Genomic DNA, 23,730 nt, shown 5'->3' on the forward strand with positions numbered 1-23,730 from the left:
ACCTCCCAGGAAAGAAATAAGGGTTTCTTTTCAAAATTGCAGATGAATGTCCTGCCAAACAAGGTACAGCATTGTTCTTACTCTGTCCTTTTCTCTCAGGACAAAGGTGTCACCTTCTGTTCTTCACTTTTCTGTATTAACACAGCCTACAGGGTTTATTTTTCCTTTTTCCAGCTCAGACATAGAGGTACATTCCAATACAAGGAATAACCACAGCAGGGGAGGGGAGGGTCAACACCTGGCAACCAGCTCATACCTGGATGAACATTGGAGCCTGTTGGCTTCTTCCCCTCCACCTGTGCCATAAAAGGTGCATTGTAAATTAATTCAAATGTAGACATCTATCAATATGCTTTCCTTAAAAAGTCCTCATGGAATCATAGACAATACCCTTCTCTAAATTATACATTCCTACCCCACAAATCCTGTCAGTCTTTTCTGGAGAAAGGCAGTTCAGCAGATTTGCATTTAGTTATACTTCCTTCATTCCCCTTCTCTTTAGGACAACAGGGAAAAATGCTTTTAATGACTCACAGTTTTTTAATGATCTGTGTGAACTATAGAACTGTATTTAAATATTGGTAGTTTTTTCATCCTTGATTGACCAGTGTGAACTATAAAACATCAAATCTCATTTGTAATCTCATTTGTCAGTCGCTCAGTCTTGTGCTGGACAATCAGAAATTGTGTGGCCAGTAGGACCAGGGCAGTGGCTCCCTCCTGTACTGGGAACTAGTGAGGCCACACCTCAAATCCTGTGTCCAGTTCTGGGCCTATCACAACAGGAAGGAAATTCTGGTGTAAGCACATATCCAGAGAAGGACAATGGAGCTGGTGAAGGGTCTGGACCACACGTTTGATGAGAAGCAGCTGAGGGTACTGAGGGTGTTCAACCTGGAAGAAAAGTCTCAGGGAAGTTCTTATCATTCTGTACAACTCCCTGAAAGGAGATTGTGGCAAGGTGGGGGTCAGTCTCTTGTTCCAAGTAACAAATGACAGGACAGGAGGAAGTTTTACCCAGGGAAGTTTAGATATTCAAGAACAATTTTTTGCTGAAAGGTTTGTCAAGCATTGGAACAGGCTGCATAAGGAAATTATGGAATCACCCCTGGTAGAAGAGCATCATCCCTGGAGAGGGTCACTTGGGGATGTGATTTAGTGGTGAACATGGCATTGCATTGTTGGACTTATTGATCTTAAACATATTTTTTCTATGTAAATGATTCTATGATTCAACAGTGAGTTTCTGCAGCCCCAGAAACCACTCACAGCCCTGAGTTTGCTGGTGCAGCTAAAGGAGCTGTGATCTGTCAAGGGCAAACACTCTCTTCTCATATGGCTGTCACATCTCAAAAACTTTAGCTGCAACTTTTCTCTGCATTAAATCACTGACAGATGACAATATGAGGTCTGGAAGCTCTTCTGGACATAATTCTTTTGCTTAGCATTATTTATTAGATTATAGGTTATTGCTGTTGCTTTCTCTGTCCTGTTTTCCCTTCTGATTAAAACTTGAGGAAAGAACCTCCGTAGGAAACTGCTTGTTTAATTTTAAAGAGTTACCTGGAAACAGTGCAACATAAGTAAAATGACTGACCACCATGGAATGACAGTGGCTGAGGATAACTACTCTCTTTTCAGATCTTGATGCAGGGATTTTTCTTTCTGCTTTGCATACCATTTAATAATTTTGGTACTGTTACTAGTTGCCATTATTTGTACTTCTGGAAAATTAGTTGGGCCGCTAGAATGCAAGTAAGAAGAAAGGACAGATGCCTCATCCTCCTCTCATCAGTACAGTACAACTGATTTCTGTAAGTTCAGTCCTGAGGAGCTGCAGTTAAATAAGAGGAGAAAGAAATGCATAATTTCTGTAAAGTGCAGTAGTCTGATATAAACTGCTTGATACCTGGAAAACAGGCAGCAAAAAGCTGAAATCTGTAAACTCATTTAAAAAAAGCATTATAACTTCCTTTAGTTTGTCTAGAATTTCATAGTCCCCTGATGGGAGGTTAGGCTATGTAAGGAATGCAGAAGTAGGCTCTAAATCACCTTTCAAAAAAAATCTATTGACTGTTATCCTTAGAGCAGTTAGTAATTTACTTCCTTTCCTTCAGGTGACTTGGTAGCCTGGTGCTGCAGCTCTTGATTTGCTCTTCTTTCCAAGAGTGCAAAGAAGGAGTCTCTGGCAGGCAGTTCACTGCTGCTTGAGTCCTTTGTGTCTTATTGTTAGCAAAAGTAGCATGACCCTACATAATGTGACACATGATAGAGGAAGTAATGTGACAAGACATATCAGACAGGACATGCTGCACACGAAATATATGACACATCTCATCTGAAACAAATATTGCACCTAGCAAAAATAGTACTTTAAAAAGCACTTTATTTTTTTCCCCACCACTCAGATTGTTGGCAGATATGAGGGTCATTACAAAGACTTTAAACCTCTGTCCTGATTAATACCAGAAGCTCAACAAATTCCCTAAGCTAATGTTTAAAATTAGAAGATTAAAATCAGAGAAAAAACAAAACACAACTATGTTAAGCTATGTGGCCAGAAGGAGAATTGTAGAATTTTTTTCTGTGTTGGCTGTCAGATCAGTTGTACAACTAATAGCACAGAGCAACCATTGCAGTCAATTGGAAATAACACAAGTGAGATTTCATTAGTTTGGGTCACTGTGATTGGAAAACCATGGAAAACTACTGGCAAAGCCAGGACTTCTGTGAATTAGTAAAGAAACACACTGAAAATTATACCATTTTCATTTACTGCAGTATGCACTGGTCAACCACAGCTCAAGTTTTTTTAAAATTTCTTATTGTGTATTTCAAAACATGCTGCATTTGAAGTTCTAAGAGTAAGAAAAATAGGTAAATTAGGTGCAATAAACAGATTAACTGATATTACATGAAACTAAGCTCCAGTGACTAGCCCTTGCTCTACTGCAATGAAACCTCCATGCTTGAGATAAATTCTAAAACAGAGGAATTATTTAGATTCTTTTTTATCAGTTTACATATACATGACCATGACCACCTTCCTCTAAAGAGTGGCAAGAACATTCTAAGAATGAATAAATTAAAGTTCCAAACATCTTGGCTAACAAAATAATATATTTATTCCTACTTGACAAAAAAAAGATCTGGGACTTTTCAATAAATAGCAGAAGGTGGCATACAGAATTACAGATGCATCATCCACACTGGCATCTGCTTTGATCAGAACACAGATTAAACCATGGGCCAATATTTTGGGCTGACAAGAGGGCTGCGTGTACTGCCCAACCCACGTTACTGCATTTTGGGCATCTTCTTTGGACCTGTTAAGACTAAGAGCAAACGAGTTGGCTGCAGAATAATAGGCCTGAGGTTAAGTTAACTGAACGGGACATGGAAAACTATTGGATATGACATAAGGAATTGCTGAATGTGACAGACAACAACAAAAGTATCTGACAAAAGTTAAAGATGAATCTGCGAGGAATAAATGGAGCTCCCATGTAGTTATGGCAGAGTTACATAAGAAGCAGCCAGACCTCACATATAATTTTAGGAGACTTTTGGGGACCTTTTACTGAGAAAATATTTCAAGGGGAACCCTTGGAAGCACCTTGGTTAACATATCAATAATATCATACTAGGCTGTGATTACCTAGTTAAAGGTAACAGAAACACCTAAATTAAGTACAGCTATAAGAAACCCAGTGAGTAAGAAAATTAATTCACTGATCTGGGAGGTGGTAGGGAGGTTCAAGGATGGTGAAAAAGGGGATCAAGAAATAAGAACGTGGTCAATACAATACTCAAATCCTGTGACTGATGATGTCTGGGGGAATCTGCAGGGCAGCACTACACTTGATCACTGCAGCCTAAATTATGACAATAAATCATATCTGTCTTCTTACCAGTGCCATACAAATCAAACCTTATTCTGACATCAGGAAGACTTGCATGATCCTTACCAAGCTGGGTGGTTTTCCCAGCTTCAGACAAACACCCAGATGGATGGAACCAATACCCTGGTGTCAGGGCTTTATTGCCTGCTCCAGGCTGGCAGAAGCAGCATCTGCCCAGTGCTTCCTACCACTACCACTGGCAGTATCCAGGGCTGTGTTTGCATCCCACATTGACTGCAGGCATAGTTCATGTCATGGGTGATCAACAATGAGTGAAAAGATAATTGAAGGCTGTGAAATTCAATATTTTTTTCCCAGATTCCTACTAGTTTTCTACCAAAACACAGCTCTAGTCATAAATTCATCTTTTCTTCTATCATCAATTCCAGTATGCTTTTCCATGGCCTTGCTGTATGATACCTACCAGAACCTGTAAAGTGAGGTTGGCAGTTTCCCATTGCTTTGCTGCAAATGGTGATTTATTTTTCTGGATGAGACACTGGTCCAGATTTGGGGTGCATGAATATGAATTCTGGTCATAAACAAAAGTTATGGCAGTAATGCTTTTTCCAGGGGCTCATTTCTGTCTTGCTGCTACTTTGAGTGACACCTGACATTTCATCTTGTTTCCTAACCTCTATATCCTGGAGACAAGGAATGTTTTGTGATTTAACAGGTAAGAATATGGTGAGAACAACTCAAGTAGTATTATGAGTTGCTATATTTTTTGCTACTTAATTTTCTTCTTGTGAGCATGAACAAGCATTGGGCAAAAATGGGGGAGAGCTTTTTATGAGTTAATATTTGACAATTCTTTATCAAGTAAGACCTCATCACCAGTGAGACTTCTATTGGACTGCTAGCACTGTGTAGATAATGGATCAAAATGCAAACATTTTAGAACAGGGATTTTACAGAAAAATCATCCTAGTTGGATTAAAATATTTACAAACAACAAAAATTGGACAGGGAGAAACACAAGACTATTATTTTATTTCATGTGTGCTGCTGCTGTTTTGCAAACTCCTGTGGGTCACATCCTGTGTACTGTGAGAGAGAACAGGATTTAGTCTTCTGCATAACATATCCTCATGTGTTTTTTTGTTATTTCTCCCCCTGGTTTTAAAAGGTGAAATTTCACTAATTCGAGGGAAGATGCTTCCAGTTTACACCAAAAAATGAGCAGAAAATCAGAATTTTGACTTACAACCCCAGTACTAGGGACCTACTTTTACTCAAGAAGATAAATACTACATGAGAGCTCATAACATTTTTGTCTCTAGATCAGAAAAGAATATTTTGGTGTATGCTGTCCACATTGTAATTTCTTTATTGGTATTAATAATTTGAGCCAGTTGTTCAATATTAATATTATTCGAGAAAGGGATCTTTTGTGTGTTCTTTCTCTCCTTTTTTTAGTTTTTAAATACTGTCTTGAAGATTATTTTGCTTATTTTTAATATGTTTGCTACTAGAATAAAAAAAATTGAAGGCAAGAACATAGTTTTCAACAGGTATAGAAAATTATTAACTAAACCTCACTGCCTTAAACCACAGCTGTATGTAATTTCTCTAAGTTAGACTCTCAATAAACAAGAGAGGAGAGAGCCATGCATGCTTCACTTTTGCATACCCAAGGTGTAAGGGTTGTCACAGGATAGTTCTTACCAGAAGACAATATTGATTATAGCACCTGTTTTCACACAAGTTCTGCTCTTCAGTGAAGGACTTATTTCCCTGAACATTAATTCAGATGCAGTGACCTCCAAGAACACCCTAACAAGAGATATATTTCCAACATGAATGCACAGCAGTGTGGGTTGCTGTGGACTTGGCTTCATTCTCACTTGGCATAAATGTCAAACTGAAGGCCCATCTCTCTTCTTGAATCTTGGGGACCAGAGGTTACCCAGCCTGACAGCTGGCAGCCTGATTCACTGTCTCCGAGTCATCGTGGAGTGGTGGCTTTTATTCTTCTTTCTTTTTATACTGCTTCCCTCTTGCATCTTTTTTTTTTTTTTTTTTTTCCCTTAGCTGTATGGTATTTTGTCATTTGAAAACTGAATGACACATTAATTTCAAGCACTAATGGGAAACTTTCAACTTGAAATCTAGTCAATTTAAAGGAAGTTAAATGCAGTTGCTGCCAATGCACTTACCTTGAGACATCCTGCCAGTGTAACAGTTTTGTGTTCACATTTTCCTATCTTTAAACTGTATTTCTTTTTTCTCTATTACTGTGAGAAAGACAAAGTCGCTGGAGGATGATAGTGACAGAATGACTGACTATACAAAAGGTGCCCACAGAATTGTCTCTATGCCATAAAGAGCAAGTTGAAAATTTTTCATTTCTTTTCTTTTCCAGAGGAACTTAGCATGCAAATTTTCTAAGAACACCCAGTGTTCTTTCAGAGATTTCTTATAAAATTTAAATCAAACTCTGCTTTTTTAACAACAGAAAAAAATCTGTGAAAACAGAGTTGCAACAGAAAATATATGATCAGCTTTGGTACAAAGAGTCCTTGCCAAGTAAATGTATGAAAGAAAGGGAGGAAGAATTCCTAATCTCTTCCAGTGTCTGCCAATAAAGCATACTACTTCTATATCAGTATTTTAAAAAAATTTGGGGTGAACTATGATTTTTATATTAAAAATGTTCCTTTAATTTATAAGCATAAAATACTACCTCTGTCTGGATAGTGCTGTCCCTAAGAGCAAATGAGTCTCAGCAATCTGAGATATATTCATACTGCTTACATGAATTTGAAGACATGATACCTCCTGCTCTTTCAATGCAGAGAATTCAGGAGGTATCACCCAAGCTCTTCAGAGGTCAACACTTTTCTATTTAACCCACACATCCCACGCTACTCACAGACGTGTTGTTTTTCTTTCTTCTGTTCTGATTTGATTTCCAATGTGGCCATAAATTTTCTCCTTTGCAAACTGCACACAGACATTGACTTTACCACAGGTAATGGAAGGCAAGTTAAGTGTCATAGAACAAATACAATTATCTTAATTTATTTTAATTTTTATTATTTTTGTGCCTTTGGACTCCAAGCTGAGATTTCACTGTATTGGGCACTATTTAGCAAGCTGAACTCCCCCTCTAGAGCTCTCTGTTCTTTTAGGCCTCACCCATGCAAATTAAGAGCAGCGTAATTCTTTAAATGCAACCAAGACTATTTTTCTCACATTCTCTTGAATTAAATCTGGCATAAACTATCCTGCAATAAAGCAGAGTTCCTAGACTTCTAGGGTTTGTCTACCCATAGAATATGGATACAGAGGTAGGATCATGGATCACTTACCAGTTTAAGCCCCAAAGCACCAGATGATTAAATTTACACAGAGAAAATAAGACAACAGAAAGAAGTGTATTTGCATAAGCTAGTAGTAGCATCAGTTATGAAGCTAGTGACCTCAAGATATGCTGCAATAAAGTAATAAATGTACATTTTTGTATATGTCAAGGAATCCTTTTAGCTTATACACTCTTGTTTCTATTCCAGGCACATAAGAAATTCTCTGTCCTACTAAATTTTTCCTCTGAGAATGAAGAGAGCACGCTGACTTTAACCACAAAACTCTGACTGTATGCAATTTGCTTGTCAACAAAAATGCCCTCCAAATAACAAGTGCTCTAACATATTTCAGTGATTCATCCTTCACATCATGATAAACATTTTATTCAGAGAGATGTGGGGATTTTAGGTAGCTTTATTTTCACTATTTATTTCACTGTTTTCACCCACAGACATTTTGTTGCTTTGTCTTTCTTACTTTTTAAATTTATCCAGTCAGTATTTACCATATATCAGCAGCTCTCTCATTATTAAAGTTTTATGAGCTCAGGGCAATGCTATTGTGCTTTTGCTTTATTTTCTTGAATCCTCTGACAATGAGCATAGGAAAGAACAGCTGATTCTCCCTTTCTATATATTTGTTTTCAGTTGGACTGAGGAGAATTTAGAAGGGTCTCTAACATGGAAAACTTTGTCAGGTCAAAATTTGTACTGATTCATGTAACATTCCTTAAAGGCAACTAAAATAGAGTGGATTTTGGCAGAAGAACCTGGAGTAGGTGACTAAATAAAGAGCTTGACATTAAGAGAAGGCACAAATCTGTCCTGCTGGATCACATCAATAAACATCATGCTCGGTGTCAGGAGGCAGTGGGAAAATGGGAGAAACATTACAGAATTTAGACAGCAATTCTCTCTTTGAATCCAGGCACAATCAAAACCACAAACTATAAAAGTTTTATACATTGTCAGCATTTGTCACTTGAGAACTTTGTTATGACTTATAGTCCACAATTATCAATTGTCTTTTGAAATGCTTGCTAATAAGACAAGTTATTCCAGACACAGAGAAGGAAAAGTCCACAAAATTAAACATTTGAATGACTGATACAGTCTGCTTTCTGAACAACTGCATTCTTCAGGACTTTGGATTTTAATCCAAATTTTGATTTCATTTTTCAAAAATTCTAATGAAATAAAAATAATGGTTTCAACAAACAAACCCTAAGAAGACCCAAAATCTTTTCTTCCATCCTAGATTAGGAATGTAGGAGAAGAACTTCTGTTTTGGTCTGGGTAACAGAAAAACTGGAGATCTGAAATATAGGAGAATTCTCAGCAAAATATTAGGATATTGAATACTAATTGCATCTGCTTGGAGCACAGGTATTATTTGCACTATCCAACTATAACTTCCTACAAAAAGCAGTTTTGGTCTGCTTTTGCTCTTCTGGGAGCTCCAGTGGTCAAAGCTGTGGTGGACACTGCACAGCAGCAATCTTCCCTCTGCCTGGGAATGCCATCAGGACCACTAGACTTGTACAGTTGTTCTGAAAGGGACAGAAGGTCTATATCCAACAAACAGAAGGTCACTTCTGTTTGTCTAACATCCATCTGCTTTTAACTATGCTTTGACTTTTCTAACAATACTGTTTTTTTCCAAATGTGAGCTTTTTAAAACTCACATACATGTCTACCTTCACATACCATTGGGCATTTTTTCCCTTCACCATATTGACCTGCCCCCTGACCATTTAATATTTTTATTATTTTGTTTTCACAGGACCTTTCACAAAACATTGCTGACATTCTACATCTGAGTTTCTGTGTTTAGCAAAAGCTTTTCTTCTATTACTCATTCCTAAAGGAATCCAATCCACATTTTTTTACAGCAGAAAAGGAGGTTGCAGGAGTAGTGAGACAGGAGAAAAGGCAGACGTTTTGTCAATACCGTTTAACATTTTCCTTTTCGATGAAGTAGGATCACCATGTACTCTGATTTTCTGCAAAGGACAAGACCATCCCAATTTCCCTTTGAATGATTTTCAAGTGTTAAGCTTGATTAGCTACAAGTCATAGGTTTTTAAATACAATTTCTTGTTTCCTTTTGTGTACAATGTTGGTTTTATACCTTACTGTCTTTTATATTACTATTTTTATCATTTATTATTGTGAACTGAACAAAATTAGAGACGTAATCTTCTTTCTGAAATTCTGTCTCCTTTATCCCAGCAAACCAAGGTTGGTATCTGGACAATTCTTAGCCTTAACCATGGTGTATTAGACTCACATCATCCACAAGACATTGTGTCCTCTACTATGTGTCAGTCTTCTGCAAAATGACAAAAAAAGCCACATGAGAGAGACACAGCAGAGACTGCAGAGCTGCAGAGGAGAGGAGAGGCAATTCAAAAGCAGGAGCAACCATAAAGCTCCTACTGTTTCCATGAAAGTGGTATGTAGGTATGGAATACTGTACTGTATTTCTTCATTTAAAGTCTCTTTTATGCTAAGAGTGACCTGGTTGTAATTCTACAGACACAGAAGCTCAGCAGTACATATTTCAATACTGGTACAGAGTCTGTGTTTGTGATGCTGTGTGTGGAACCAGACAGAACAGTCAAATCAATGCAAAGGTTCCTGCTGACTTGTCTCATACTACTTCCAAAAGAGAAATCAAGAAAATCTTGCCTACTTTATCCTATTTCTAATGTTATTCATTATTTTTATGTTATTAATGTTTTTTTTTATGATCTGTCAATTCTGTAGCCTCTGGAACAGTCTTTTATTTATGCTCTATATTCAGTGCTGTGGAGACTCAAGAGCAGTTACAACAGTGAAAATTATAGATTAATGAATTATATAATTTTAAGATTAATGAATTATATAATTTTAATGTTATTTTATTTTATTCCAAATTATGGAGTATTTCTCAGTTCCAAGTCTCCTTGAAAAATATGATTAATGTAGAAAGTGCCTGTCCAGCTTCAGTCTCCCTGGGATTTCTAATTAAAAAGCTGACTCATGGACTACACTAAAGCATTTACAGTAAGACAAATCAAGAGTAATTCAATTGGCACTGATTTACATACTTCAAGTTTAGAATGGTATATGTGAGAGCAAAACTTCCCCAAATCCCTAATGCACTTTGATTTATGTAAGCCATGTCACACACTTATAGATCTCTCTTTCTAAGTAATTTCAGCAATAGGATATTGTAACAGCATGATTTCCCTACGCAAGCCATAAATGTTCTTAAATTGACTTTGTGGAGTATTTCTGAGCCAAACAGGAAAGAATACACCATTCTGAATCCAGGTGTGATGCAGCTAATAGTTAGAAGTGCACCATGAGTGACCAGACTGAGGGAATGCTGCATGAGGCTACTTTGGCCTTTTTTTACATTTGAGGGCTTTTACCTAGCACCTCTGCACCCCTTCACCATGCCATGTGTTTGCTGTCCCACACTCTGGAAGTATTTCTCCTTTGTGGTTCTTCTGCTGTAGTTCTCCTGCCATTTCCCATATGTTGTTATTCTTATGACTTTGTTCCTGCATCTGCTGATAAAGAAATACTTGCCACAGCAAGACAATCATCCCTTCTTTACTCCCTTTTCCTCTGTTTTGGTTGTAGTTTTTGAGCTACTTTAGCAAAAGCACTAAGCTTAGCAGTCATACAGAACTTAGCCTCTGTGACAAATCAAAATGAGCTTCAGCATCTTAAACAGGAGCAAACAAATGGGTCCTGATGAAAAAAAATACTGTTAATGTCACAAAATATTACAGGGACAGACACTGCACTGAATAGGAACCCAGGGGAGGATACTGATCTGGGAACTCTTAACTGTTTCTCCTCCTCTTTCTTTCTCTCTTTCTCTAGTCTTGATTTTTTATTTTCTCTATAAGCAAATTTCAGCCTTAGAACTGATGAATTACACCAGATCTAGAGCCTTCTAAGAAATCTTCATGGGCATGAACTTGTATCAGCCTTGTTTAAGTGACACTATAAAAGAGAGGCCCTACAAATCAAAAAGACTGAAAATAACAGCCTACCCAGTAACACCATGCCTGTGCTAAGCAATACAGAAGTTTCTGGGACTGTTTCCTGGCCTTGAGGCTGACTGCCAGGCTGATGGGGTCCATGCAGCTCTTCCACACCATCAGTGTGACCACATCTGGCCTTCCTGCTGGGAGCAGCCCTGGTGTGAGCTCAGTGGCTCAGACACCCTTGAGTCCGTCGGGCAGTGCTTCAGCTCCCCACACAGTGACATCAAGGTGTCACTGCAGTCACACAGATGCACCTGGTGCCAGGTGAGCTGCTGACATAGTGAAAACAACCCCATGGGGCAGGCAGAGGTCACAGAACACCGTGCAAGGAAGAGACCATCCTGGACCAGGAAGGGCCCCTCCCAGCTTCCCAGATTACACCAGATGCTGATGTGTGCAATAGAACTGGACAGTTTCTGATGGTCAAGACTCATTCTTTAGTTTTCACTCAATGCTCTCCTGATCTGCCTGCACCTGTGCTGGAACTCTGTTGCCCACACCAACAGCCAGTGGGAGACTTGTTTTGTTGCACGATATCCAGGAGAATTTCTCCTCAGGTTACTAGATGTACAAGTGCATGGGCAAACATTTAAACTGAAGTGCCTTAATATTGATTTGAATCCTGACTTTGGGCACTATGATGATGAGTGATTGCAAAAGCCTTTAAATATAGTGAGTGTTTTCTGGACATTTTGAGTGGTAAGATGTCACCCTGCATGAGCAATACTGGTATAAGTGACCCCTTCATTCAAACACAACAAAACAAAACAAAGAATTTGTACTATATTCAACAAACTGAAGTTAGATAAAATCTGGCTGTGATAGACTTCCATCTTCTTTGATACTTCATCCCATGTACTAACTTCACACTATGAGAACATAAATAAAGGTATTGCAGACTAAATAAATAAAGCACGAAAAGATTTTTTTAAAAAATCTTTATCTGGATTATTTGTTCCATTAAGATTTGCTGCTAAATTCTAATAACCTTTCTCATATTACAACCCATACCTAGGGATATTATCACACACATTAAAAACCCAACCATATAGCTGATAGAAGATCAATAATTTCATAATTACTTTTTTTCCCCAGAATGTTTTAATAGCTCAGTATTAGGAGTAAACTGCACACATGCATACTCTGCTTTTACCATGTTTTTCATTTACCAAGATGGATGTCAGAGCATTTTTATTGTGCTCGCATATGCAAGGTTGTTGAAAGAGATTGAAAGATGAAGGAAGAGGAGATCATGAGAAATGAGAAGGATTATAAAAGACTTAGAAATAAGCCTCAATTTCATTGAAACAGGTACCTATGCTGTTTGGCTTTAAGGAAGTTTTAAACCCTTATCTTAAGGATCCTTGTCACTGCAAAATGAACCGATGCTACAATGATTCAATCCTGTGCACAATATTCCTGAGCTCAAGTGTTCTGTGCTCACCGTCTGTGTCATGCAGGGTTGAGAGATAATAGGCAGCTCCTGACAGACCAGCATCCTCTCTCAGTGTCCTACTGAAAGTTTTCTGAAACCTCTCTTTGAGCTCTGAGCAAAAGAGAACATGAAAGAGTAAAGAAGAGAAGGAATTGGAGAAGTTGAAAATACAAAGCATTAGAAGCAATGAATGTGAAACAGAGGAAACAGAAGCTTGAAGAAGTTAGTGGTAATTAAATGAATTATAATATGCAGGTTCTGGAAACCATTGTTTACCCCAAGAAACAGAGGGTAATTTCACACTAAGGAGTCTGCTGTACTGTTAATTTTTTGAAGGGTATGCCTAGCTATGCTTGATGCATCTCCAGAGCTCTACTCAGAACTATGATCTTTACAGTTCTGCTTTAGCAGAATAGATTACTACTTGAGCTCTCTATTCTCAAACCAGACACATTTTGAAAACACATATGTGTTTCATTCCCATTTCCCATTTCATTTCCCCTGGTGCCCTTTGGTGAACTCTAGTGATTATGAGGATAGGGATTATTTGCACACTCTAAATCCAGGTAGAGATTAGGCACTGCGAATGTTTATTTTATAGTCTGCAAATTCGTTGCCTTTTGTGACTTGCATTAACTGAAATAGTGATTAGCAGTCATTTATTAATCTATTATATAACCTATTATATAGGTAATATCTGCCTGAATAGTACCTAAAAGCTTCAGGATCATTTAGTATGTCTTTTTGTTTTTCTCTCTAGTGAAGTATTTAATGTGCTTACAGGACTTCAAGAATCTCAGTAAATTAGTAATTCAAAAAAAGTTTGCTGATTCCACCAAAGGTTCAGTGATTGTTTACTGAAATTAAGGAAATAATTTCCATTTATAATTTCTTTCTGTTTTGTAAAAATGACCATTTTCTACTGAAAGCTTGATTAGATAGAGAGCTACTTTTAATTAAGTGGATAGTTTAGAAAGGAGGTAAATAGGGAAATCTAGAAAGAAACAAAATTTATTTTACTTACAATATATATTAGAAGATTCTGTCTTGGCACTAATGAATTATGGTCTTATTTACTTATTTCTGACAGATAGGAAAGTTTGCTGGGGAATCAGATTATTACAAGTCAGACTTTTATGTGGGAAATAAAATTTCAAGTCAGAATCAGAGTATTTTGTCATGTCCATAACATATTCTGGAGCACAGCAAATAAATTATGATCCATCTATAACCTGTTCCTAATAACAAAGGTTACCAGCTGCTCATTTTGACAGAGTATGGGAAATATGAACAAGAAGTACAAAACTGGACAGAAATTGAAAAGAACTTTATACCTCTCTGGTTGTTTCTCTCTTTTCACTTGAATTTCATTTTTTAAACTTTTTTAGAGCAGCTTTGTTGGCTTTAGAAAATAGAGAAGGAGCTATGGAGGAAGGATTCCTGAAATGTCATCCATGTTTTGAAAAGGGGAAATTTTGCATTTTCATTTTCAAAATCTCAGCTTTAAAAGGAACATAGCCTGCTGGGTAAGGAAGAAAATGTTAAAAGCAGGCAAAAGAAATAACCTTAAACATTACCTAGTTCCAGTTTGTATTTGAACTTGTGCCTTGGGCTTTGATTTTATATTTAATACTGCTTTCTGGGTCTAATTGCTCCAAAGAAAGCGTAATAAAAGCTAAAGAAAGAGATTACATAACAGAAAAAAAAAAAAAAGTCTAATTGTGGTTATATCTATTGGTTAAATAAATCATTCTCTGAAGTTCATTTGTGGTGAACTCCAGAAGAAATGAGATGTTTCACATACAGAACATTTTTAGAGGTTACTTCTGGGTACCATCAATGGGAGTTCAGTGCTCCTGAGCTCCTTGTCCTTCAGGGGTCTTACCTTTCTCTCCAGCTCTCCATACACATGCACAGAGTGATCTCAGGAGATTGGAGCAAGTGGCAGAAGGTGGATGCTCTGTCTCCTTTCAGAAAAAATTCATGTTTCTACCCTGTCTCTGAAGGCAAAGAAACCACATGTGGTCTGTGAAGTGGTTCTCCTGCTGTTACTTGAAACACATTTTAAGTGCTACTTAAAACACATTTTATTCCCAAATTGTTGAGGACATCTAGGCTTTCACATTGTGTATTTGGGGCAATGAACCCTTGTGGTTTTACGTTAAAGCAGAAATCCTGATTTATATTCCTCATCATGCAGCTACTTTTCCACTTTTGAGCAAGTTCTAAGTTTTCTTATCTCTCTATAAAAAGTATTATGACAGGAAGTTCTTGTCATCAAGACACGTTATATGGCTAATTAACTTATATTTGCAATGTCTTTTTTATGGCACTTGTATGAAAAGCCTTACATTGCTGTTGTAATGAGTTTGCTCTCTTCCTATCAACTGCAAATGAAGCAGTGGCTGTTTAATACTGAAGCATATTTCTACTCTTAATTACGGGCTAGATTATTATCACTCTCAGCCCAGCTTGGAGGTACTCTCTTCTTTGCAATATCCATTTCTCAGGTTTGTGCTGTTAGGTTCAGCTAATTTATTTTTGTAATTGGAAAGGAAGTAAGTTTGAGGAGGCATCACTGTGCTTCATCTTGCCCATCAGGGCTGAATAGCTTGTGGTCATTTGAATGTGTTAAGTATCCCGGAGTGCAGTCAGGAAAAGCACTGTAAAATGTAAATTGCCTTGCACTGAAAATGTAGCAGCTGTTAGGAAGAATGAAGAGCAGGACTGAAACAGAAAGTGAGCCTCAGCTCAAAGGCTGTGCTCAGTGAGTGCCATGGGCCTCTCAAACCAGGCACTAATCCATTTCTGACTCCTAGTATTTGCAACACCCTATTTCTTTCATATTATTTGGAAGTTAATTACAGGGCCCATCAGCTTTTTTGGCTCAATAATATTTCAGTGAAAAGTATTTAGGCATTACGTGACTGGTTGCAAGGGAGATTATCAAGAAGTCAGAGAAGTGTAATAATCAAGGGATTTTTTGTTAATAAAGAACTTGATGAAAAACAAATTAGTTGACAGTACACCAAGTTGAAATATTGCTGATGGCAAATTTTGAACTTAATTAAAAAAAAACAAGCTTGAAGAAATGTTAAAGTTTTCCATAACACAAAAATTCAGCAGAAAATTTGTAAAAATGTAGTCTCCAACTCACCCTTTTAGGTGTGCAGATGAACCTCACTGGTATATAGCATCTGAATGCTTCAGTCACACTATTTTAAAATCTGAATCCAGAAACCATTGTGTTTGAAGTTAAAACTCGATGAATTCATTGCAATGAAATCCACATCTATCCATAGCTGCATTTCAGCTTTCTATGCCTGTTCAGGAATCATATTAAGGTGAAACCACAGCCTGTGCTTTGTTTGCTGAGACGGTGCCTGGCTGTGCTCCTGGTGTGCCAGGACAGAGGCTGCTGTGCAAGGCACACGAGGTGCTCAGTGTGTGGCACCCCGAGGTAGGGCAGGCACAGCTGGGCTGGCACTGCCAGGACCAGCCCTGCAGCACCCAACTTTCCAGAGAGGACTGCAATCTAGATCCTGCCAGATCCTTTCACCAAGCAGCAGCTGGGAATCCATGCATCATCCTGCAACTTGCAGACTGAAATTCATGGCTCAGGGGGCAGGCTTTCCCTCCAAAGCACACAGGGCTCTTGTTCCCATACTGATTTTTCCCAGAATAAAGTTTTCCTCTTGCCGAGTAATGTATATTTCAGCTGACATGGTGCTTGTGGGCAGAATAGAGAAGAGCTCGTTTTGTATTCATGTTTGCGTTCCCAAATGGAACATTCACACAATAATGTTAATGCAGCATAGGAAAATAGTTTCACATTTGCTTTCCTTCGTGTGCTGTGCTCATGGATTGTCTGAAGGTTCCCATTGTATGCATTCAGCATGAAGACATGCATCAGTGCCACAGCATTTCCTTGATTCTGCCTAGTACGTTTTTTAAATGAATATGATGCACATGTATTTTGCCTCAGGAAAACAAATGCATCCTCACAAACAACAACCAAGAAGAGAAGTGTATCTTCATCTTGATAATCCCAACCCAAAGTGCAAAAACATCATAGATTGGGTCTGCAAAAAACATATCTTTAAAAATCATGAGAATAGGAAAATATATAATACGTTGATTTTTTTCTCCTATTATTTCTTTTTTTGCTTTGATTATTGGGACACACTACAGGTGTGTTTCATTTTTTTTTAACCATGAATTCTAGAAATGTTTTTTGAAAGAAAAGTTTTCCAGTACTTCTGCCTGTTTTTCAGTCAAAAAGTCAGATTTGAATAAATGCATCATTACTTATTTTGACCTTCATAATAAGGCCATGAAGGCAAGGGTTTGTCATATTTTTTCAGGCAAAGAAACATGGCACATAATAAGCAAATCAGGGTTTTGTAATGAAAACTCTTTTCAGCAAGATGTGCAATTCCCTTACAGTCTACTGAAAATGCCAAGCAGAGATGAGTTCCTAATCCAAGTTTGTTGTTTGGGATCTGTAATTGAAGAGATTCATATCACCAAATTCTTTCTGTCTTGTAGGTGTCTAACCTAAATAATCTGCTAAGGCTGCTCTTGGGGTTAACAGAGTGACAGGAACCTTCAGACTGCAATTCATTCCATCTGTCATAGACACTTATCCTGGGGAAGAGTGAGTTTCCCCAACATTCCCTGCTTTTACAGGAAGCTTGGGACAAATCATTCCCACCTGTATTTTTCAGACAGCTGAGGTCAGTTGTGAGGGATCTCACTACAAATCCCTTTCTGAGCACCACTGCCCCCATATGTGAGCTGGGCTCACAGTCAGAATACAAACAAAACCCTGAGGGCCATGTACCAACCTGGTTCCTGAAAAAAGAGTTAAAAACGGATGCAAACTTGTGCTTCTGTGCATTTGACAGCTTATGAAACAATTTAGTTTGTAATACATTTGCTTAAATGAAAACCTGATTAATTCTACTGTACTGACTTATTAGAACTAATAGGTTTTGTTACATGTGTTGCAATTTAAGCATTGTTAATTATTCAGAGCTGAATATCACAAAACATTTGTCATGAATATTTGCACACATTTTAAACAAAATTGTCCTTGGCAGTGTTTGTAACAGTTAAATATTTGATTTTCATGTATATTTGGGTGAGACAATTTTCTTTTCACGAATATCAGCAGAAAGTGAATCTCACATGGTAATCCATACAAATATTTATTTAAGAGAATAGTTGTACCTGAAATATACTTTCCAGAATTTTCAAGAATCACCGAGGTGAATGGTCACACAACCAGCAAAGCAATTTGAAGTGTATTAGTCACTTCTACAGATGCCACCAGGGGGAAGATGGGAATGACAGTCATTGGATAGCACCACATTCCATTGAAAAATGCCTCAATTGCCACTTGGTAATATGTAAAGCAATATAATGTAAACATAATAATAGCATAAAAATATTAACTTAATATACATTCCAGAATATCCACATTCAGGGAAACAATTCTGGATCTCCTAGGTTGGCCTGCCATTGGGACATCACACTGTGCATTACACAGTACTTTGTCCCTGCACTGTGTTGGCTCCAGCTATGCAAACTTGCCTGGAGTGAGGCTTCCAGTGTCCCCATTTGACACAGGGGAAGCAATGTTAAACTTGTCAGAGAATGAAAGCCTTTGACAATAGTCTTTCATGTCACACAATGTTTGATACTCATCCTGCCATACTTTGGATTCCCACGGCATAGGTATAGGCACTTAACTTTACCTTAACTCTATAATTACATGGTCAAAAATCTCATGTTTCCTCATTGCTTTGAGAACCTGTTGCTTCCTACACATAAATCAGTTGAATATCCTTTCAGCTGAACCTGTTACTTTCCAAGAGGACCCAATTTCAATCTGGGGATGGGAAGCCCCAGAGACAATTTCATATAAGCAATAAGTGGTTGTGGGGAACACAGCTCCCAAGTACAGAAAGAAAGGGTCACAGTTCCAAATCACTTTTCAGAGTGCAGAGCATATGCCATTATCCTCCTGATACCAATACACCATTCTTTGTGACCCAGCCACTGTCGCATTTCAGTCATTTTGAATTAGGAAAAAAAATCACAAAGATAATCATGATGTTCTAGGGCCAAGTGCTCAAATGTGTGAAATCAGACTGTTTGTGCTAAAGTGGGCAGTCCTGAGCAGTGTGGACATGATACACCCTGGCACCAAACTACAACTTCTTCAGATGCGTGAATGGGGCTATTACTCCCCATTTTCAATAAAGGGATTTCAGACACCTGGATCATTACTAGCTAAGGATAGGTGAGATAACTCCCTATTGCCTTGGATGACATATCTCTGTTTTTGCCTTTTCAGGAGAGGTAAAACCATTAGGAAGAAGATCAAGCCAGTGGGATGAACCAGCAGCTGTTGAGCGAGGAATGCACTGGCAGTTTCTCAGGACTAAAGTGAGCTGGTGTGTGAATCCAATGCCTGCTGCTCTTTGAGCTACTGCCTGGACCAATAAACCTCCTGTTAAAATGAGCCTGCTGTGACTGTTTTGTTGGTATTTTTAATTTAAACAATAGCTAATTAAATATGAAAGCAATTAGTATTTCTGTTCAAACAGCTGTCATGTAATGTCTGGTGCTGCAGTTATGGTTCCTTAGCATCACTGCAAATGGTTTAGAAGCAAAGACTTTTGGGGAGTAGAAGGAGAAATAGAGCAATATTTACTATGGGCATTGAAAACCACTGGCAGGTGCATTTAGCTTTTGCTGCATCAACATACAAGCATGTGGGATGCTTATAAACATAAATATACATTGGATTATGGTGGAACTTTAAGTAACATTAAAATATACAAGAGAAAAAGAAACACAGTGGCTTATGTTGGTTTTCAGCTTTACCCATAGATTTTCCTGCACAGGGTCTCAAAATGTCAGTGGAAAACAAAAGTATCATGGTCTTCTTCCATGCTTGATGTCCTTCATACAGCCCAGTTTGATGACAGCAAAAAAAAAAAAAAAGACTGTAAGGAACTAGTGAGGTGTGAAATCAGGAATTCCTGTTCTACTCTTGGCAGCAAACTGCAGTTTACACAGGGAAAAGATAAAGCACTCAGCTTACCTACACTTCCTATCCTACCCTGAAGGTAGTGAAGCATCAGGGCTCTCCAGGGATCTGGTTTTACAGAAGCCATCCTGGCACAGGCAGGAGCTGCAGCAGCCCGGGTGCAGGCAATGAATGCAGCTCCTCATTGGTACCCTGGCAATCTGCATCTCCTCTTTCACCCCTCACAGCCCTGCATGCTCCTGCAGCCCAGGGCCTGTGCTGCAGCTGCAGGCAGGTGTGTCAAACAGCAGTCTGTGGGATCCACACACCTTCTCTCTGCTGTCTTTGTCCAGTCTTCCTGCTTTAGAGCATGGCCTTGTAGGTTTTTAAAAGCACAAAGTTGTACAACTGCTGCATTTGCTATTAGGGTTTGTATCCTGGACAACTGGAGCTACACACTTGTCTCTCATTTTACATGTAGTTCAACCTGGATTTTTGTATTCTGAACTGTGAAGTGCACTTATCAGAATCATTTTTTTCAAAAACTAATAGCAAGTGTTCCAAAATATTTTAGGCTCTTATTGATATTATCAGGACTTTCTGTGTTGAACCATGTGTTGAACTAATTTAATTATACAGTTAAACAGAACTGCCATTATTACAAATTCCATTCTTGTATAAGAATATGGAGGAAAAAATACTCTTAAAGCAGACCTCTAGCTGGTCTAAATAAGCAGAGTTTCCTACAAATTAAAAGCTCAATTTCATTTACCGTGACTGAGAACCAAGCGTACTTCTCCTTTGGTTGGCAAGCATACAAAAGAACCTCATTACTTCCAAGTTTTTTATTGTGAATAAATAATTGGCATTGATCTATGTTCAGTCACCTTCTATACATTATTAAACACTTGTTTACTAAACAACCTTTACAGTTTAAAAACAAGTAAAAACTTCACTGAAAAATGAATCAAATCTCTGTATAAAATCAACCTAAGGAGTATAGAGGTAAGGTGAATGAAGTTCATTTAATTAAAAGATTGCTTGAGGGGAGACATTGGCAGATCAATTTTTTAAGTTTGTGGAATTACACACTGATATGCAAGTTTAAAGCTGCAGCCTCTGATTGCAAAATATAACAAATGGGAAACATTATATATTTATGAATCATTCAATATCTTCCCTCCCTTTTTTCAGCTGGTTTACTGGGGGAAAAAAAAATCCATTCCAAGTTGTGACAGCCTGAGTTAAACAGACATTACCAATATATATATAAGAAGGTGTTAACGTACTTTTCAACATGAAATTCTAATTGAAACTTCCACACAGTGGAAGCCAGGGAGCAATTTGATGGCCTGGGGACATGCAGAAACTACTTTATAAGAAATTGCCTTTCTGATAGTGAATATTAACTGATTATTTTTTAGGTTCATAATTTATTGAATAGTTTCTTTCATTTATTTGTACTTGGGGAATTTTCAGAACTTCCTGAAACTTTGAACCTTTTAATTTCTTATTAAGGGGTACATGTAAAAAAAATATGCACAGTGGAAATGTTAAAAAAGTTTTAGTAAAAAGTCCTTTTAACTAATCAATAGTCTGAGGACTAGAGGTCTTCCAGTGCATATCCTTAAGCCACAACATATTAAGAAACAAAGGCTTTGGAAAATTCTATAAAGCCTATAACAATAATAATTGTAAAAAATGCAGTACCTTGGAATTTTAAGTATTAGTACAGTGATCATATAAATGGCCTTTTATGGGTACATATAAAATGGTATTATTTTTATTAATATTACTATTATTGTTTATTATTATTGCAGCATAACACAATATGTGCTCTAGTTAAAGGTCCCTTTGCATTTTCATTACATATCCCATTTTTGTTGGGGTTTATGACTCAGTCATTAAAATTCTCCACAGGCTAGAAATTGGCAAAGGAACTCACATTTTAAAGTAATCAGTTTAATGAAAAAAATAGAATGAAATTAATCTGGTTGGTTAGAAAAATGGTTGGGGAACTCACTACTCCATTAAGTAGTACCTTGAATTTGTTTATTACAATTCTATTTTTAAATATCACATATTTCTTGGAAGCAAAGCCACGAGCCTATTATTTGGTCCTGTTTCAGTTTTTGCCTGGGGACTAGGAAGTGATTTACATCCACTCAAACTTGTGCAAATCACTTGTTTTAATTTGTGGTATCTTATATGAGTTCACGTATCTGAATTTTGAACATTCAGCACAATGAGAAATTTGGCTTCTTGAGTTATGGTGCTAAAGCTCTACTTGTCAAGTTTGTCTGCCACACAATGTTGGAACACAGGGCAGTAATCCCAGAACCAGCACTGCTGCAAATCAATATGCACAAAAACAGACCTTCTATTTTTGATCATTCTTTACTACAATTCTCCCACATCTTTTGTCTGACTCCTAACAATATTAATTTCTTCTTCATATATAACTACCTTGATGTGGATTGATGAAACATTTAATTGCTTTAGTTTTCAGTCCTACAGAGTCACAGAATCATTCACGTTGGACTTCAGGGTGTCTGTAGCCCAATCTTGCTAGAAGCAGGGTCAGGTGTGGTGCTCTGAAAGGCTGCTCAGATCCTTAACCAGTCAGTCTTGAAATCCTCCAAGAACAGAGGCTGCAGAGCCTCCATAGGCAGCCTGTTCCAATGCTGACCCCTCTAAGAAACATCTTATTTTGAGGATGAGCAAGCCCAGCTCCCTCAGCCTCAGTACTACAGCAAGGGCTCCAGCCCCTGACTGTCTTGGTGGCCCTCCATTGGAGTAACTGCAATTTATCAACATCTTTCTTTTATTATAATGCCCCAAAGTGGATGCAGATGCAGTCTGAGAGATGAGAAGAAAATGGCAATCACTTTCTCTCATTTCCTGGCTGTGTCCATGCTCATGCAGCCCTGGGTGCTGCTGTGCTGCCCTGCTGGCACCACCTCCCTTTCCATCCGTCTCCACGGGATCTTTTCCGTGCAGCCGGTCCCCAGGTCCTGTGACTGCCAGGAGTTATTCTTTTCCAGGCACAGGGGAGAAAGTCGTTTGCCATCTGTGGGTTAATGACTGGTTTGTTATTGAACCTCTTGAGAATTTTTGTTGTTTCTTTCACTCACTGCCCAGAGTTAACCAAATTATCTTCAACTAAACCCAGTAAGGGGGTAACAGATACAGAGGTTTCAAAGTCTAGCCATAAATCAGGCATGGTTGAAATTATTTCATGCTTTTATGTTATATTTCTATGGAAAATAATAAAAAGTACTATATACCTTCTTTCCATTGCAATCCAATTTTTCTAAAATAAACCCTATACATTATTTCATATATATATTTTTATATATACATACATATATATATATATATATATATATATATATTTACAAAATATTATAATTTTGTGTTATTTCACTCTAATCTGTCCTAAGGGATCTCTTGACAAGAAACTGAGTTACACTTACCTTCAGAGGCAAGTTGTAACACCAGGTAATTGATAAAAACTTGCTAAAGTCAAGATAAATAATACTTTTCTCATTTTACCCACAAAATCAGTATTTTATTTTATCATAGAAAATACTTATGCTGTTCAAACTTTTTTAACACTTGAGAAATCAGTTCTGACTGTTTCCAGTAACCTTCTTCTCCTCTATCTGCCCAGAAATGTGTTAAAAGGCCATTTATTGAATTAACTTTTTAGGGACAAATGTGATGTTGACTGATCGTTCCCAATTACTCCTTTGGGTTTTCCTAATGTTGGCAATGTACAAATTTTCCTATTTATAAAAATGACTACGTAACAACAAAAAAAAAAATAGTAAAAAAGAGTCCTTTTAACTAACCAATAGTCTGAGAACCAGAGGTCTTAACTAATTTGAAATGGAATTTATATTTGTTTTTATGTAAGTGATTATAAGGAAACAAACATTCTTTTGCTCTATTGTGCAGAGAAGAACAAGACCATAGTATGTGACTAGGAGACCTCAGA

General features: G+C 37.6%; 1 long non-coding RNA gene across 1 annotated transcript in view; it reads left to right on the forward strand.

Moving 5' to 3' along the window:
* The window catches only part of LOC116183450 (uncharacterized), a 230,104-nt gene extending 210,885 nt beyond the window's left edge, over positions 1-19,219 (forward strand). Inside the window, exon 3 of the long non-coding RNA XR_014953551.1 lies at positions 19,053-19,219. This is a non-coding gene — a long non-coding RNA (uncharacterized LOC116183450). The remainder of the gene's footprint in view (positions 1-19,052) is intronic.
* Positions 19,220-23,730: the final 4,511 nt, after the last annotated feature.

This window comes from Lonchura striata, chromosome 3, assembly GCF_050655825.1.
Source record: "Lonchura striata isolate lonStrDom1 chromosome 3, ASM5065582v1, whole genome shotgun sequence".
NCBI classification, from domain to species: Eukaryota; Metazoa; Chordata; class Aves; order Passeriformes; family Estrildidae; genus Lonchura; species Lonchura striata.